The sequence below is a fragment of the Hemicordylus capensis genome, chromosome 5 (assembly GCF_027244095.1).
Source record: "Hemicordylus capensis ecotype Gifberg chromosome 5, rHemCap1.1.pri, whole genome shotgun sequence".
Classification (NCBI taxonomy): Eukaryota; Metazoa; Chordata; class Lepidosauria; order Squamata; family Cordylidae; genus Hemicordylus; species Hemicordylus capensis.
The window spans coordinates 241,382,753-241,401,069 of record NC_069661.1 but is presented as its reverse complement, the minus strand read 5'-3'; the positions used below and the strand labels follow the sequence as shown (position 1 = coordinate 241,401,069).

The 18,317-nt window shown below is 47.4% G+C and overlaps 1 protein-coding gene and 1 long non-coding RNA gene across 4 annotated transcripts in view; one reads left to right on the top strand and one right to left on the bottom strand.

The window, feature by feature from the left end:
* Window positions 1–5,955: 5,955 nt before the first annotated feature.
* Window positions 5,956–18,308, bottom strand: LOC128326045 (uncharacterized). The gene is made up of 3 exons (XR_008307824.1): window positions 18,166–18,308; window positions 12,956–13,003; window positions 5,956–6,301 (listed from the first exon to the last, which is right to left on the bottom strand). It is a non-coding gene; the product is annotated as an uncharacterized LOC128326045 (long non-coding RNA).
* The window catches only part of LMO3 (LIM domain only 3), a 107,278-nt gene continuing 102,769 nt past the window's right edge, over window positions 13,809–18,317 (top strand). Inside the window, exon 1 of one of the 3 annotated variants that reach the window (XM_053252099.1) lies at window positions 13,809–14,120. The gene's annotated coding sequence lies outside the window, so the exon portion shown is untranslated. Of the gene's footprint in view, window positions 14,121–17,524; window positions 17,759–18,159; window positions 18,189–18,317 lie in introns of those variants that run through there. The other 2 variants (XM_053252098.1, XM_053252100.1) reach the window with 2 other exon arrangements.

Genomic DNA, 18,317 nt, shown 5'->3' with positions numbered 1-18,317 from the left:
TTGAAAAAAGCTTTTAAAAAAGATTTAACTTGCCCCTGACTCCCGACTTTGCCACCTCTTGTAATTTGCTGCTGTAGGCAAGTGACTATCTTGCCTGTGTGTTCATCCACCCCGGAAGTAAGTCCTACTGATTTTGATGAAGTTATCTTTCATCAAAATCAAAATTAGTGATTTTGATTTCGTTACTCTCCAGTTTATGGGTCCACCAATGGGTGCACCAACTGAGGGCAGCTGAGAGGGAGAGCTTCTTATTTTGGGGAGACACTTTGCTCCTTCTTGTGCCCCCCCCCGGCACCATCACCTATGATTCAAACAACAATTTGTGGCACAATCAGCACATGGAGTGAGGGAATGGAGCTGTGCTGGTGACAGCACAAATTTATCTAAAAGTCTGCACAGAGGTGTGATCTATATCCTGCAGAAGTGCCAGGTATGCACAGCATGAAGGAACCCTATAAATGTGCAGCTTTCACATGCTTATGTTCTGCCCAGATCAGCATGTGGAGTTTGGCAGGCAGAGAAAGCATACCCCCATACCCCGTTCCCCTATTGATTGAAGCAGGAGGGCCATCAAAAAAAGGCCACTGGGCCATGTTAATTAGCAGGAGGGGGCGCCATTTTGATTTTCTGTTGCAGACACCAAGAGAACTGAGGCCAGACCTGTCTGTTTGGGTTGGGTTTGTGCTTTAAGAGCGTTTCATAATCCACCACGGTGCAGCCATTTGCCAATTAAAAACAAAACAAAAAAACCTGCAGCCCTGTAGCTGAAATCTCCACATTGACATTTCACAGGAGCGTGGAGTTGGATGCAACTGCCAAATAAATCCCTGTCTCTGTTCAAACACAACGCAAGCACAATGGCGCCTTGGAACGCTCAGGCCCCATTGCCAAAGAACAGGTCTCATGGAACAGTTCGGTTCACTTGCCAAGAAGCCGGCCTAGCCATTCGAAAGGCTGCATGGAACAATTTCAGCCAGAACCACATGCTTCATAGCCTTTTTAGTACAGGTAAGAGAGCTCTGAATGCCTGGTCTGGCAAGCCAGATCATGAGCCTGAGGAGAGCCCAATTAAAATCAACAGATTCCCTTTGATATGCCAGAAAAGGAAAAACACACTTCAAAATGAAGCTCAAGTAAACATAAAAGGCAATCTATTCCTAAATGTAATTACCAAAGAAAGAGTAAATCGTTGACAAAAATGTCTCGAGTATATACAAGGTGAAGGCAACGGCAAAAAACAGATAAGAACACATTTTCTCCAACATTGATCTTCATGTCTATCCTGCAGAAGCCCGCCATTGTGTGGGAGATGATTCCATCATAGCATGTCACAGTGAGGGTGGAGCATTGGTCAGGTCAAGCTCTTAAAGGACCATGAAATCATGCGCTCATTCCCCCAACCCCTCCGTTATCCAGTGTTGATTCCCCTGTCCTCCTCTTAACCATGGTTAAGTGACAAATCAGCACCAATGTTAATATGCCCTCCCCCAATCAGAAAAAAACAAACCCCTACTAGCATGTAGCTGCTTAAGGGTGTCATGACCCTGGTTTCAAGCTGTGAAAGAGGGTCTGGTGTTATGGGTTTCAGAGGTGCCAGGCACACAATACCTGGCTGCAGTAGCCCAAAGGCCCCCCCCCCCCGCCGCCGCCAGTCAGATCAACTTGAGGCATAACAGTGGCCTGGGCCAGGACCCTCTAAGAAGTCACTGTCCTAAGTATACATGTATACATCTATTATTATGTATTATGCAAAGATCTATGATTCACAATGATGTCCACCCCTTCCACCATAGAGATCAGGGACACCCCTTTTTTGTCTTCACAGCAGCCCTGTGAGGTAGGTGACATTCAGAGAGCAACAGGCTCAAACTCACCCAGTGAGCTCCATGGCTCAGTGGGAATTTGAGCCCAAGTTTCCCCACTCCTGGTCCAACACTAATCACGACACCTTGCTGATCTCTGCCCTGCCCTGGCTGGCAAAGATGGGAATGCTCTTGGCTAGACATATTAGAGCGGACACTCAAAGCTGGTTCTCATGACCAAAATCAGGGTGGGAGGAGCATCCAAGCCCCATGCCTGCTCCCAAGAAATGCTTGTGTGTTGGCAGAAATGGAGCTAGGAGGAGGTGGAAAGTAATCAGGGCCATTCACAGAATCAGCCCTACCTGAGTTTGCATAGCCCTACCAGGGAAGGGCTGGTCACGTGGAGTGCCGGGACCGGAATGGATCCTGGTGCTCCCTCACCGGGTAGTCAGGGTTTCCTACCCGGGCTAAAAGTGCCCTCCTACCTGCATCACGGACTGCCAGTAGCCCCATCCAAGCGGCTGGCACCCCAGGGGTGTAGCTATAATTGAGCAGATGGGCTCAAAAAACCCGGGGGGGGGGGCAGCTCCTGAGGGCCCTTCCATTTCCACCCCTCCCTATTTTCTTCATTATCTCCCTCACTCCGAGGGGCTGCTGGGGAGAGGGGTGAACACCGGCCCCCTCTTCCCTAGGCACACTCCTGTGGCAGCCCATGCTATCATAGAGGCCAGGGAAAAGAGCGTCCTGACTAGGGGTGTGCAATTTGGGAATTCGGTGATTCGGTTCGGGACCCGAACCGAATCACCACTGTTCTGTTTTGTGCCCGAATATGGGCCACCCGAATCACCCTTGATTCGGTTCGGATTTGGATTTAATCCGAATCTGAATCTGAATCGATTCGGGGGTAAAAAAGGGGCCCAGGGGCAAAATTTTGGGGTGGGGTGGTAGTGCCCAATGGGTGGAGTCTACCACCCCAATTTCAGGGGAATTGGGCAAAGGTCTGGTTTTTGGGGAATTTTTGAAATTTTAGTGACTTTGGGGCAGTTCGGGGGCATATCATGGGATCTGGGCAAAAGGAGTGGGTGGGGTGGTAGTGCCTAATGGGTGCAGGCTACCACCCCAATTTCAGGGGGATTGGACAAAGGGCTGATTTTTGGTGAATTTCTGAAGTTTTCATGTCTTTGGGGCAGATTGGGGCAGATTGGGGCATAAAGTGGGGACTGGGGCAGAATAGTGGGGTGGGGTGGTAGTGTCTAATGGGTGGAGGCTACCACCCCAATTTCAGGGGGATTGGACAAAGGGCTGATTTTTTGAGAATTTTTGAAGTTTTAGTGACTTTGGGGCAGTTTGGGGGCAGAAAGTGGATCTGCCCCAAAGGAGTGGGGTGGGCTGGTAGATAGTGCCTAATGGGTGGAGGCTACCACCCGTCCCCAATTTCAGAGTGATTGGGCAGAGGGGTGAATTTTGGTGAATTCTGAGGTTTGTCTTCATAAGGTGAAGTGTGCTAAATTGATTACTTCCTCATATTCATAGTAATTGAGAGTGTGAAAAAGTGAAAGTGGGGTCATGAGAGTTGTCTGATTGAAAAAAAATCTCATTTGCTATGATAGAATGAGAATTCACACCTCAGAAAAAAATTCTGAGGTGTGAATTCTCATTCTATCATAGCAAATGAGATTTTTTTCAATTAGACAACTCTCATGACCCCACTTTCACTTTTTCACACTTACTATGAATATGAGGAAGTAATCAATTTAGCACACTTCACCTTATGAAGACAAACCTCAGAATTCACCAAAATTCACCCCTCTGCCCAATCTGAAATTGGGGGCGGGTGGTAGCCTCCACCCATTAGGCACTATCTACCAGCCCACCCCACTCTTTTGGGGCAGTTCCACTTTCTGCCCCCAAACTGCCCCAAAGTCACTAAAACTTCAAAAATTCTCAAAAAATCAGCCCTTTGTCCTGACCTCTAGAATGGCCACAAAGTGCCATGCTGCTGACACAGCGCATTGTGGTATTCCTGGAGGCTGGGACACTCTTCCTCCCAGCCTCTGCATCGACACACCACTTGTTGTGTGGATGCACAAGCAGTAGCGCCAAGGAAGGAGCACTGGTCGAATAGCGGGGAGGTAAGCAGGAGCCTGCCCCAGCCCAAATGGGGCGTGTGAATGACCTTATTTTCTGCCAGCCCCATCTGGGTAGGACGGTGCAGAATGTGTGTTTTCCTCACCCCTCACAATAATGCTGCATACACAGTGCTGGTTGGCCATCGCCATCCGACCCAGAGCAGGCCTAGGAGACGATCACTTCCCCTTCTTCCTGCCTTGACTTTTGCTGACACACGGCCAGTTCCCAGGAACACACACAGGACTTGGAGCCTGGTTGGATGGCTTTGGTCCTGCTAACCAGTCCACAGAGTGCAAGGCTCCCGGAAAGATAACTACTCTTTTGAAGATCTCCACTCATCCAACTGATGACAAAGCCTGTGATACAAAGCTAGGCCAGAGGATTTTATGAAGGTTCAGAATGGCTTCCAATCCTGTTGGAGCAAGCTATTCAGACTTGGAGTCCTCTGAGTTTCTGCTGCCCCAGTCTGGGGAACAAGCCTGCTAACTCGGTCCCCTGGCTGCCTGCCAGTCGTTCTGTTGACCTTTGGTGGATGGATCTGGGCTTTAGAACCTCATCCTGACCCTCAAGTCCCTGCTTGAGGACAGGACATAAGGGCTCAACATACTTTCTGTTTTTGCTGCCGCCATGGCACTGCAAAAACAGGGGAGGAAGGATTGAACATCTGGAGGTCCATGATACATGGTTGGAGGGCTGGGCTCAGCTTGGTGGGTCTCAGGTTCTCAAAATGGTGGTTCTCAAGTTGTGTAGGCCTGTTTGAGATGAAAAAGATTGTGTGGGAAGGAGGGAAATCTCAGAAAGAAGAGGCCAATCTGGTTATTCCACTGAAAAGAAAGAGCCTTTTGACCATGTAGAACTATTCCAAGAATAAAATAAGAAGGCACAGAGGGCAACATCCAGCCTAATGTCCCATTTGCAGAAATCGGTTCTGCTCACACAAGGGGGAGGGATGGTTTTCATTGATGCCACTCCAAATGTATGCCCCTGAAGGTTCCCCAAGCCTCAAGGACATATCTGGGGGGGGGCAGTAAAAATTGTCCCTACCCCCTAAAGTACTTCTGCGAGCACAACGTTAGCCTAGATGTCTTGGGAGGCAATTTTATGCACCCTTAATTAGAAGTAATTCCCACTAAACTCAGTGCGGACTTGTCTCCAGGAAAATGTGGAGAGGATTGGATTGCAAACCCTACTACCTTTCAAATTGCCAAGTGCACGTAGGTGTGGCAGGGGTGTCATTACACCAATTGCTTTGTATGCTTGATATTTGAAATTACCATGTGCAATACATAATTTCCCAAAGAACAAGCAACATTTGCTTTGATATCCATAGGCAGAGAGGAGGGGTAGCAATTGCTAATGTACGTGAAAAGGCCATTTAGAAAATTGGCAGTATTTTAAAGTTTTCCCTGCTAACACTTTTGTCGCGCACTGCAATTTCAGTCTTTGAACAGTGTTTTCATGAACTCTGTTAACTCTCCTCCTTGCAGATAAGTTTGTTCAATTCATTAGGAATAGCTTTCAGTTGTTCTGAAAACTTATTGTCTGGGTTTCCTCACAGCAAGAGGTCACCTGTTGTTGGCCTTATAAACTCAGGCACCACTTCCCTCCGCTGTTTTGTTATAGTTTTTGTTCAGTTTCTAAATGAGAATTGAAACTTACTTGTGTGTGGATTTCTTCAGCCCAGATGTGTACAGTGCATACACGATGCCAAGCCTTGACCACTTTTCTTTGGACCTAGGAGTCCACCCGCCCCCAAACTTAGGAGCCAGATGGGAGACACTTGACAAAATTACCAGTCTTAGTGACGGACCATCGTGGAGGGGGAAGGTAAATGGGCTTCTCTAACCCCTTTACAAGTAATACACTTGGAACAGAAATATGGCTGCCTAGGACCAATAAACACTTCATTAAATAGCTCTACCTCTGAATATCCTAGACTAGGTGCTCTGGTTAAAATTCTAGGCAGCATGGCAACCTGTCGCCTGGGATTTGCGAAGTCCTGCACCACACACACACACACACGGATGGATAAATGCTTTATTTATGGTTTCATTTATTTATTTTAATCACATCTATTCCACCTTTCCATGGCTCCAGCCAGTTTACCATCATCATCATTATTTATAGACTGCTTTTCAACAACAACAACAACAACAACAACAACACAGTTTTCAAAGTGTTTTACACAGAAAAAAGAATAAGTAGAGTATGGTTTCCTTTCCCACAAGTAGGGGTGGTTCAAGTCATTTTGCTGCATTGGTGGTGGTGGTCCGTGAGCATGCTCAGATTATGCCGGCAAATCAGGAAGTGGCGTCAGGGCTGTTCTTATCTCACATCAGCAGGTAAGAAGGGAATGGAGAGGCATGTATCTGGGAGGCAAAGAGGGGGAAATGAATCGCATGGTGCAGTGGGATGAGGAAAGGGAGTGGCAGAAGGGAGCCTTGTGGGAATGGCATCTGTGGTTGTGGGGGGCTGCCTCTCTTGACACTCCCTGAGTCCTTCCCCGTGCCCACACCCGTGGGGATCACTTCACCTTGCCTTATGGAAAGGCCGACCCAGCCCCAAAGGACTCACATTCGAAAAAGCAGAAAGGAGACACCAGCAACAGTCACCAGAGAAACACTGTGCTAAGCTTGGATAGGGGCAGCTGCTTTCCCCCTGCTATATATAAGGGAGACACTGCTTTAAAAGGTGCCTCTTTGCCCAGCTATTTGCAAAAAACAAACATTGGCGCATCCAGAAGAAACATCACGGCCTCTGTCTGAAAAGTCTACCAAAACTAGTCAGCAAGACTATAGGCCAGCCAGAGAGCTTATAAACTGGGTCAGCAGTCTGTAAAAGGACCACCAAACTGGTTCATACACATCGCTAAGTGCTACCATGAAGTTTCAGTTGTCTGGGTGCATTTGCTTTAGGTCGCCGCAGCCTATGTGGATAACAGGGTGTCATCTGTGAATGCGCCACTCTGCAAAGCACACTCTATGGTCTTTTGCTTACAATGCCTTTAGTATGACTGGGCCTGTCTCTTACCCCTTTGCAGCCAATCAGAGGACAGCTGATGATGTAATGAGGGTTGCCAGTCTGAAGACTGTTCAGGCAATAGCCTATTCAGATATTAGTCCTATCCAGACAATGTTTCGGCACACTGGTAGTTATTCATATATTATGCTCAACACAGGTATAGCAGTACAATTCCTGTATGTACCATGGATTTGAGGGACCTGTACCCAGGATCACTTTTTAAATGAACACAGGTACAGTCATGTATGAGTATACAGGTATCTGTACACTCATACACCATAATGTCTGTATAGAATTCATATGTGAGCAACAAAACATCAGGATCTGCATCCAAATCGTATGAAAATCAGTACAATGTTTACACTCTTACCATACATGCACTTTTATTATGCTTGCTACTGAGGACTAGGGACTGGCATAGGGATGTGATGGTCATGTGAAAGGGTTCAATGACTATATTTGGGTTATTGTTACCAGAACTGTCCCATGGTGCTGGCTAGACCCGAGGAAAGCAGAAGGACAAGTAGAAGGAGAGCTTAGGGAGAGGCAAGAAATTAGTTATTAACGATCCTTCCTGGGCGTGTTCAATGCGTGGTGGCTTGTTCTCTCAGGCCTCTCTCTGGAGCAAAGTGTGGGGTAGAAGTGGGGAGAAAGAGTGAGGGGACAGCAGTAACCACAGCGCGTTTATGGGAATCTGTAGAGTCCAAGTAGAACCTGAACTCAATCTTCCAGAATCCGAAGCCATTGTGGCTTGGCTGGCGTACTTATATCCAAAAATGTGCCCTGAGACAAAATTGCTGTTTCCCAAGCAATTCTCCCTCCCTGTAGGGCGGGTGAATCCATGCAAGACAAAGGTGTCTATTGCAGGTTGGACTCAATCACTCTAGGTGTGCCTTGCTAAGCAAAGGCAAGGGCAACTATGCAAATGCCAGTGTGAGCTTGTGAGATGGGTCTGTGCTTGCTTAGTTTATCTCAAGCCTCCGGTGACTCCCAGGTGCGAAGATATGCTCCTATAGTATACTAACTAGTGACTCCTCCCTTATCTTTATCAGTCAATTCATTAATGGTAATGAGTTGGGATATGTGCCATTCATCTGTGCTTCTGCTTGAGAGCTTTTCATGTTAGCTTTCAAGTGGGAAGACTCCTCCTCTGAGTGATTTGCCTTCAATGGGATTGTATAGCATTAAAAAGGCGTGGACATGCCCTGTTTCGGTATGTTTGGCAGCTCAACCTGAAGGCACACTGCCAGCATACCCTGCACCACAAACCTGCATTGTGCCAAGTCTTTTTGACTAACCAGGGTGAAAAGTTCACTAAGGTCATGATCCCATGATCCAGTGCTGCTGAGCCATCTAATAGAGGAGTTCTTTGCAACACTATCCTGAAACATCGCTTATTGGTAACAGTTATACATATAGTTGATATAGAGGCAGTCTCTCTCTCTATCAGCAGTACTGTAGAACATAATCTACTCTATACTTTGGCACTGTGTTATTGCTCATTTCAAATGCAAAACCCTAGAGTTTTTGTAGGGAGCTAAGTAGAGTTTTGTTTCTGCAAGGAGAACCCCGTCCTCAAACAAACTGTTGATGATTGATCTATATTGTGGTTTAAGAGAACGCTTGCAAGGCAATCTGTACACTCATACACCTGTCTGAAAAGAGTTAATATGTGAGTAACAAAACTTCAAGATATGCATCCAAATCACGTGAAAATCAGTAATTTACACTGTTACCATACATGCACTTATATTATGGGTTGCTACTGAGGGACTAGGGACTGGCATAGGGATGTGCACGGAATGGGATTTGCGTTCTGTTCCGAGCTCAGAATGGAATGCAAATGCCCTGAATGTTTCATCAGAACAAGCAATTGAGCCAGTTGTTCTGACGGAGTGAGCTTGGAATGTTTCAAGTGCCCTGAGTGCCATTTTGGATCCTGTCTTTCCCTTGTTGACTGGTTTTGGCAATGGCTTCCGATTGGCTTGCGATCTCCTTGCTTCTTGGTTGGCTTGATCTCATACAAATCAAGTAAATTTGCATGATAACAAGCCAACCAAGAAGCAAGGAGAGCCAGTGCCAAAGCCAATCAAGGGAAAAACAGGTATTGCAAATGGCGCTTGGAACACTCGTGGAACACTCATGGAAGTGTAGAACACACTTCTGACTTTGAATGGGGTCATTCTGTTTCAAAGTTGAAAGAGGCCCTTCATTTGAAGGGTGTTCTGTTTTGAGCTCAAAACACTTGTCGGAATGTTTCCAACTCGAAACGTTCTGCACATCCATAGACTGGCAATGCTACCCTCTCCCTGGTGCAAGAAAGAAGAAGACTAGATGCTTGCATTGGGGGTTTGTATAAAAGCCGCAGTCTCAAAATTAATCCAAATACATGAAACTGAGAATTCCACAAACCACAGTTAGTTATCAAAGCAAGACATCAAACCAAGATATCCTAGTTTGTTAATCAAACTAGGACATCTAGGATTTTTCTAGTTTTTGTTTCCTCTTTTAGATGAATATGGGAAACTGCAGTCTTGTACAGTCCTCAAAGGGAATATGTAAGTTTCCTTTCTTGACATGAGATGGGATCGGGGGGTGGGGTAGAAAGGAAAGGGAGGGGGAACCTGGAAATTCAGCAGGTGCACTTGTGATAAAAATACAAAAGTACACTCAAGCATTGATAATGGGCTGTGTTTTAATTGTATTTCACAAACTGCACCAAAGGTGGGCTACCTCACACCCTAAAGATACTTAGTAAAGCGAGTGTGCAGCTGAATAGCTTGCAGAAGGTCACAGTTTCCATTTCCGGCATCTCCAGGTAGGGCTGATAAACATTCTTAACTGAAGCTCTGGCGCTGCTGCCAATACTAAGCTTGATGGACCAATGGTCTGACTCAGTAGATGACAGCTTCCTAGGTTCCTATCCAATTATGGTTCTCAAATTCAACCAGTGTTCATGGCAGGGGTGGGTGAGTGGGAGGATGGATTGATTTGAAATCAAGACCATAAGGTGTGCGAAGGACAATGCACTTAACTCTTCTCTGTATATCAGTCCCTTTATTATCCTTTTTGGCCTGCATTGCACCATAGAGCTGGTTCTGACAATACTTTCCCTCTCGTGCAATTAAAAACTATCTGGAGTATAAATATGATTATAACTATTTATATACTACTTTTCAACAAAAGTTCTAAATGCAGTTTACATAGAAAATAAATGACCGTTCCTGCCCGCCAAAAAGGGCTCATAAACTAAAATAACAACCCATAAGGCAGACCCAACAACAGCCACTGGATGCTCTGCTAGGGTTAAACAGGGCAAATTGTTCTTCTCCTGCTAAATATAAGACAATCACCACTTAAAAAGGTGCCTCTTTGCTTAGTTAGCAAGTGTAGAATAGCCATAATATAACAGTGGTTCCCAGCCTGTGGTTCATGGACCACTGGTGGTCCACAAGGGTACTGCAGGTGGTCCATGACGGGAAGAAAAGAGATCATCTATATCAGGGATCCTCAACGTTGGGCCCCCAGATGTTCTTGGACTTCAGCTCCCATAATCCCCAGCCAAAGGCCACTGGGCCTGGGGATTATGGGAGTTGAAGTCCAAGAACATCTGGGGGCCCAACGTTGAGGATCCCTGATCTATATTTCTCCAAGATGGGCCAGTCTTGGATGCGTGGGGATGCGTGGCAACCTCTGGTGAGAGAGGCGGCACCACACACAAGAGTTCCTGACTTTGGCCGGTGGCCAAAGCCCCGCCAGCCTGAGGAGGTGGCTGGATGGCGGGTGAAACTGGCCTGAAGAGGTGGCTGACGGGAGAAGGAGGCGGTGGCGGGCCTGGCCTGGCCGCCAGGGTGAGGAGGTGGCTGCTGAGCCACCAGGAAGAGGAGGCGGCAGCAGGAGGGTTGGGGCGGCTTGAAAGCTGGCCAGAAACCACGGGTGGGGAGGGGGGAGAAGTGGGCTGGGTGGGTGTCAGAGATGCCTGGGGGAAGAGTCAGGGAGAAGGGGCTGAACTGGGGGGGAGTCAGGGAGAACTAGGGGTGCAGACATTCTGCGCCCAGTCAGCTAATAATAATCAGCATCAGCCTTCTCATTAGGTAAGAGCTGGGAGACCTGCTGCAGGTAAACATACCATGACAAGTGCAATATGTTTGCAAGTGGGCACAATAAATTATTAGAAATTGCTGCATTTTTAATACCTCCTGATAGATATATTTGACTCCCACCAGCCATAGGCTGTGTTTAAATGTTCAAACGTTTAACATTTAAACACATTTACACCGGAATTAAAAACATTTAAACAGGAATGTTTAAAATGGCTTGCATATGTGGTGGTCTGCAAAAGCTTTCGATGACTATGTAGTGGTCCACATAAAGGAAAAGGTAGGGAAACGCTGCATAGGGATGTGCTGAAACACCATTCAGCTGTCTGAATCGTGGGCAAGTCCCTTTAAAATCGAGAGCTTACACAGCCCCTTTAAAATGGAGGAAAAATGGTCCATACCTGCTCCTCCTTTGCTCACCAACACTGCCACCATCCTGGCACTCCCCACAGCTATGCCTGCACACTGGTGGGGCATCTCCCAGCTACCCCTGCGTAGTGCCAGCACACACATGACCTCCGCAGCATGGACATGGCCTCTGGCCACAGAAATGGCCACTGTGCATGTGCTGAGGCCATATGTGTGCCAGTGCCATGAAGGGGCTGCTGGGAGATGCCCCACCGGCACACGGGCATAGCTGGAGGGAATGCCAGGATGGCAGCAATGGCAATGAGTGGAGGAGGAGCAGGTACGGACCTGCTCTGCCGTGCTTTAAAGGGGCTGTGTATGTATTTTAAGGGGTGGTGCCCACTATCCGGACAGCTGAATTGCATTTTGGGACATTTCTACCACTGCAATACAGGAATGTGCTGAGAGGGCATCAGGAAGTCCATGGAGGACAACACAATGGCCATGATCTCAGTGTATCCTTTTTTGATTGTGTGAGAGGGAAAGTATTGTCAGAACTGACCCATACACATGGCAGATGGGATGTCTACATCTTTCTGTAGGAACATTCTCTATGATTTGGCCTGCAACTGTTAAGCCCCAATTCAGAAAGTCTGCCTTGTCTTGGTAGGTGAACTTGTGTCTTTTTGCTCACAGCAATCAGTTCAGACAAGCCGCTTCCCATAAATGCAACACAAGAGTAGACAGCTATGTGCTTGTGAGAAATGTCAACGGATTGGCCCTTAATTGGGGCAGCATCAAGAAATGGAGTAATTTTAGGGAGGGCAACAATAACAGCAAGGTAGAGAACTTTTGCATGTCATCTTTTTTCTCCCAAGAGCCCCCTCTACTGGGCCAGCCTGGGTCCATTTCCCATAAAAAGCAAACCCAGTACCAAAAGGAAAAGTTCGAGAAAAGACTGCAAAAGGGAGGTATGCTCAGATTCCAAATGCGCTCTCTCTCTCTCTCCCCCAAACTTTTTGTTTGCCTCATGGCCTTGGGCTTTTTCCTGCTGTAGCTTTCAAATCTGCTGGCAAACAGCTCACTGCAGCTCTGCATGCAAATCCTTTGGGGGTTAAAATAAAGGTAGCTTGTGAACTCTGTTCTCCTTCAAACTAATGGACTATTTTTTCCTCTTTCTCTCTCCATCTCCTCCTTCTCTCTGTGCTTTCCTCACTCGTTCATGCACACACACACTGGCCCCCCTTTCTCCCCAAATAGCCCCCTTTGTCCACTTTTATGAATTGGAACATGCACTCCAACGTAACACACACAGGGAATCCTGCCCATTAATTAAAGGGCTTGTCAGCCCCAATCCTGGATTCTTACAGTGCAGGAAATGTCTCCTCTTTTAAGTGCAAAACCATAACATTACCATTTCCCCAAGTGCTCTCTGTTTTAGGCTGCTTTCCTAATTAGAGGGATGATAACAGCCCCGCTGATTGGCATTATAAAAGCACCAGTTTGGCTTCATCTGTCCCAGGTGTGCTGTGTAATTTCCCCCCTTCTTCTCACCGTTTCAGAGCCGTACCTCTCTTCTTCATTGTTCCTTAAAGTTTTCATCTGAGGAATTAATTCAGATAAAAAGACATTAGAAAAGAACCTCTACTGCCAAAGCCCATCAGCGAAACCTTTTATCAAAAGTACAAACTATACAAGCTAGAGGTTTCTTTTTTTCTTTTACCCTTTTGTTTCTGAGGGTTAAAAAAAAGAGAGAGGAGAAGAAGAAGAGGAGGAAAGGAGAGAAAGGGGGAAAAAAGGGGGGGGGGAATCCCAGAGTTCTGTCAATGGACTGAATGCACCATTAAAACTGGCGTCACTACAAAGGTTAGCGTAGATCTAACTGTCAATACAGTGAGTGGAGTGGACTCCGGTAAGGGGAGGGAGGAGAGCTTTGGTGAGAAAGAGATACTTTGATATTTTGGGATGTTAGAAGGGTGAATGTGAAAAATTGGAGGTTGGGGATCTAATTACCCAACCATAATTGGGGGCTAGGGAATAAGTTGCAGCCCTCTCAACTCACCGCAGATCAATTATGTTAAGAGAACATCTGTAAGTAGAACTTAATGAGGTCCATTAGAGCAACATGTACAGCCTCCTCTAACCGTACTTGTCAGCTTCTTGGATGAGCCGAAGAGAGCTGCTAACTAGGGACCTGGTGGAGGTGTTTAAATACGGAAGGAAGAGAGCTGGCCCACTCAGGTCTGGCGTTCAGCTAGGGAAGAAAGTAAAGAAAGAAGGAAGGAAGGAAGGGTGGGGGGAGGAAAGGAAGACCAGGGGAAAGGGAGGCAGGCAAAGCTGAGCTGGGGGTTGCTCCCATCTGATGTTCCTGAAACTCAAGCTGGGGGGGTGGGGAAGGGGGCACAAGGATCAAGGACAGTTTTTGCTCTTGAACTGAGGTGGTTGGGGTGTTTGTTTTTTCCTCCTCAAAGGGAAAAAAAGAGGATTTTATATCTTGTCTGTTCCTTGTCTTTTGCTGCACAAGCCGAGAGGCACACCACAACAGGCACCTTTTGGGGATGCTACAGAAATATTACTGATCAGAGGGGAGGGGGTAGAAAACTTCAGAAACTGGCAAGTTTCTCTCCTTAAAGGACAATAAGTGCCCAAGCTGTGAAACTTGAAGAATCCTTTTGATTTTTTTGTTTCCCACCCTGAAGAAGGCGCATCTTGCACAAAGGTAAGTCCTTTTAAAAAAATCTATCTGATCCCACCCTTTTAAAATAAAACCCTTGTAAATCAGGAGAAAGACTTTTAACATGGCCTTTAATCAAACTGGCTAGTGAAACAGAAAATCTAGAGGAGATGCTCAAGCAAAGGGCAATCTCAAAACAAAACAGGGTCTCTCTTGGCTCTCTCTTAAAAAAAAAAGACTTTTGTAAAATAAAGCAATCCCACCCACCCCCAAATAAAGTATCATTTGTATTCTTTTTCTTTCTCTCAACCTTTTCGTCCTCCTGTATCTAAGCCTGAAAATAAAGAACTGTGCGTCCGTCTGGGTTGAGCCTGAATCTCGGCTGAGTAAACAATGCCGAGGAAATTCGGTTTCATTTTTGATGGGGATCCTAGTTAGGTGCTCGCACAAGCGAATTTGGGGCGGGGACGCTGAAAAGCTGCGGAGTTGGCAAGGGCGAACGGGGTTGTTCGCCAAACTGTCGGCAGCACACACACACCCTTCACCAGATCACTTTTCTCTCCACCATCCATAACCACCTCTCCCCCCACCACCCAACTTGGCTCTTACGACCAGCGATCGCATCGGAAGTAGCTATCCACTTCACTTTATTGTTTTCTCTCTCCACCCCCACCTTACTTTTGCGTGAATAATTCATATGATTCTGCAAGCAGAAACTGCTATTTTTTTAAGCACAAAACTTTACTATAGTCAAGATTATTTATATATGTGTGTGTGTGATATATATATATATATATTTTAAAAAACCCTCGCTGTAACTTGCATGATTGGGGAGAGCGAGCCTGCTTTCAAATAATTTAATTCATGACAAAACCTAATTACTGTCAGGTAATACCCTGTCAGCTTTAATGCATTTCATCAGTCATAATGAAAAGAAGAGCATTTTATGACCCATCTAATTATCATTACATTTTAGGGGGAAATGAATGGCATGGTGTTGAATGTTAACTATTCTATTTTATTCCTTTACACATGTGGTTTGGCATATTACTCACCAAGTTCTAAAAAAAAAGCAAAAAAAAAAAAAAAGCTCTTGATTGGTGTGGGGGGGGGGATGGCAGGGAAGGAGTGCAATTAGATGTGGAGCAGTTGTGTTCTCTGCGCGCGCACACACACACACACACACTCACAAAAGTGACAAAGTGCTTAATGTCTCTTGTAGGTTGGTGTTGACACGGGGTATCTTATTGCCACAGTCCAAATAGAGTACTAATTACTGCGCATGATGTCACCGTAGGCAGAGGAATAATCCCATCATTTAATTAGTTGAATGATTTAAACAAAGATTTGCATAGATGCACTAATCAGTTGCCATGAATTACGGAGGAGCTGTTGCCAGCGAGGGGTAGCAGATCATACGGGGAGGGGTGTTGATGAGGGGGGAGAGAGAGAAAGAGAGAATTTCATCTCCTTTAATATAATTAATTTAATTGTCCTCATTAGCTGTACCATTTGTTCTGATTTTATTTCTCCCTTTCTTCACACACAACTTCGCTCGCCCGCTCCCCCCCCCCCGCCCCTTGACTGCACGGTTTAAAGAGAGACAAAACACACACTATCTCAGGCTGGGTCACTTTAGGAGAAAAGTGCTGTTTGCAGAGGTACCGTGTAAACAGAGGCAAGTTCCTGGCCGGACACGAGCGCTGCCCTTTGGTTGCAGGGAACCGGTTGTGCAAGTTGATTACGCCACAAGTTGCCTTTCTCGTGTGCAAATCGGATCAAGCAGGGGTGTGTGTACACACGAACTCCTGGCTGCGCTTTGGAGCCCTTGCTGAGCTCTTGATATATATATAATTATTCCGATCAGAATTGCTGGATTATCGTGGGGGGGGGAGGGGAGAGGAGGGTGAGGGAAGGTGTCAAATCTCTTCACGGCTTTAAAAGCTTTTCTTGGGGGTCTTGAAAGCACCCTCTCTCATAATGGGTGTCATTCATTTGTGTGTCTTTTTTTTGAGGGGGGATTCTAAGCTGACATCTTTTAAAAAAGAGAAAGAAAGAAAAAGCTTTTGTGGCAATCTTAGTGTGAAGCTCCTAATGGCAGACAACAGAAGATCGCTTTGAAGTCTGCAAACTGCATTCACAAATTCTTAATCGGTCTCCCCCCACTCCGGCTGCAGATTGACTCTTAAAAATGGAAGGTGCCTGAGGCATAAATAGAGGGCGGCGGTTATTTACACAATAAGTAGCCTCGATGCTGGGAAGGCAAGGTACTTTTAAACTACGATGGTCCGACTAGCAAATATGCAGTGTCCTAGTTGTGTGATTGTGAGGAGGGGGGATTGAAATCTTGGAAGCGCCCTAGGCCGGGGCAGCAACCATGTGGAAATGCCATCCTATGCATGTATACTCGGGACAGAGTCGGCCCCACTGAGTTCAGTGCCCCTCCCAGGTAAAGGGTTAGGGCTGCAGCCTTGCTTTCTTCTGGACCCCTTCCTTAGATTCTGGGGGGGGTGTCTTTTTGGAGCGGGGGAGAGGCTGGGGCGTCGCTTGCTCCTGAGTTTCTCCCTCTCTCTCCCCCAAAGTGCAAAGGGAAACAGGATCCCTTCACCGTTCCAGGCCATCAAAACAGTAATCCACGTGCTGCGGGATCTACTCTTTGTGGAAATGAAAATGCGGCGGAAACTTCTTTTTCTACGCGAAGAGGCTTCTCTGGTCCCGGTTCCGTCAGATCTCGAGAATGGCCATTCTCGAGTTCGCGCCGCAAAGTTCATGTTACGGGGGACTTTCCTGTCCTCTGCGACCCGCCGTCTTGCAGACAGCCTTTTAAACACACACCCCGCCACTTAGGAGGTGACCATTTTACAGCCAGCTTCTTGAGAGTAATAAGCCCCATGGAGCTCAGTGGGGCTTCCGCCTCGACGTAGCAGACTGCAGATCACAGCACCAGCAGTCGCCTCTATCGGGCGAGGTGGGGTCGACCCCTTGGGCTCCCCGAAAAATGTTTAGCGCGGAAGACTACCAAGAGAGAGAACTTTGCAGCCCGATCCCAGAGACACACTCGGGCGGAAGCCAGGGAGTTCAGGGGGGCTGACTCCCGGGTAAAGGTCTTTCTCCACAGCCTTTCCGCGGTGGAGGTCACTTTGTGCGCGGGTCAGCGGCGAGGGGTGGGGGGACGCTCGCTGCTGCCGCCGCCGCCAGTCTCGGCTGCTGGCGTCTAGCATATATGCACATGCTTTTTGCTGACTTGAGCTCGTCGCCGGCTTGCAAATTTTCACCCTGGGAAATTAGCGACAAAGCCCAATCTGTCTCCCGGCTGGCTGCATGGCACTTTCCGAGCGGGCGGCTGTAGTCAAAGCGAGATCGGGAGGGAGAGGGGGTGGGGGGCGTGGGAGAGAGGAGAGGGAGGAGGGAAAGGGGGCGGTGGGGGGTGAGACAGGTAGGAGGGGGGCGAGACAGAGAGGAGCAGTAAATAGCCTGAAACCGGCCACACGAGCTGCAGCAGCGTCCCTCTGTCGCTCTCTCTGCTTTGGCAAGCACGCAGCCGGCTCTCCGCTGTCTCCCTAATATAACGAGAGTGACCTTTCTCCCTTTGCTGTATTATGTCTGGCTGGTTAAGGGATTGCGTTCTGCAGTTGATACAGCCTCAGACTTCATACAGCTCGGCACCAAGCACGCTGCTTTAGGTAAGTTGTTTTCAGCCGGCGGGGCTGGTGGGGGGGGGGGGAGAGGGAAGGCTGGCTGCTAGGGGGAGGCTGGGAAATCAGCCCTGGACAGCCAAGATCCATCTTGACTTCTTTAAAATAGAGAGCGGTGGGGGGGGGGAGGACACCTGTAGCTCTGAAGCGGGCAGCCCAATTACTTGGCGGATCCTTGAGGACCTCATTATTAAAAAACACACACAACCAAAGACGGGCAATCTGCTCCCTTCCACACAGCCTCGCCTCTCCCCCTTCTATCCACTCCCTTCTCTTCTCCCCCCCCCCCCCACGCGCCCTTTATTTATTTTCTTTCGTCCCCGCAAACAATGCTCGATTCTGACCTTCCCCAAGGAGAAGAGCTACAAAGCATCTTCTGGGTGTCTTGCACTCACCTGGCATTGCTTTAAGTGAGAAGGTAAGTTGAGGCAACAACAGTGTCCACAGCTCGGCTCTCTGGGTCAGATTCTCTCTCTCTCTTCCTAAAGAGTCATAAACTCTGGATCTCCCCTCATTCCCCCCCCCCCCCGCCTCCTCCTCCTCCTCC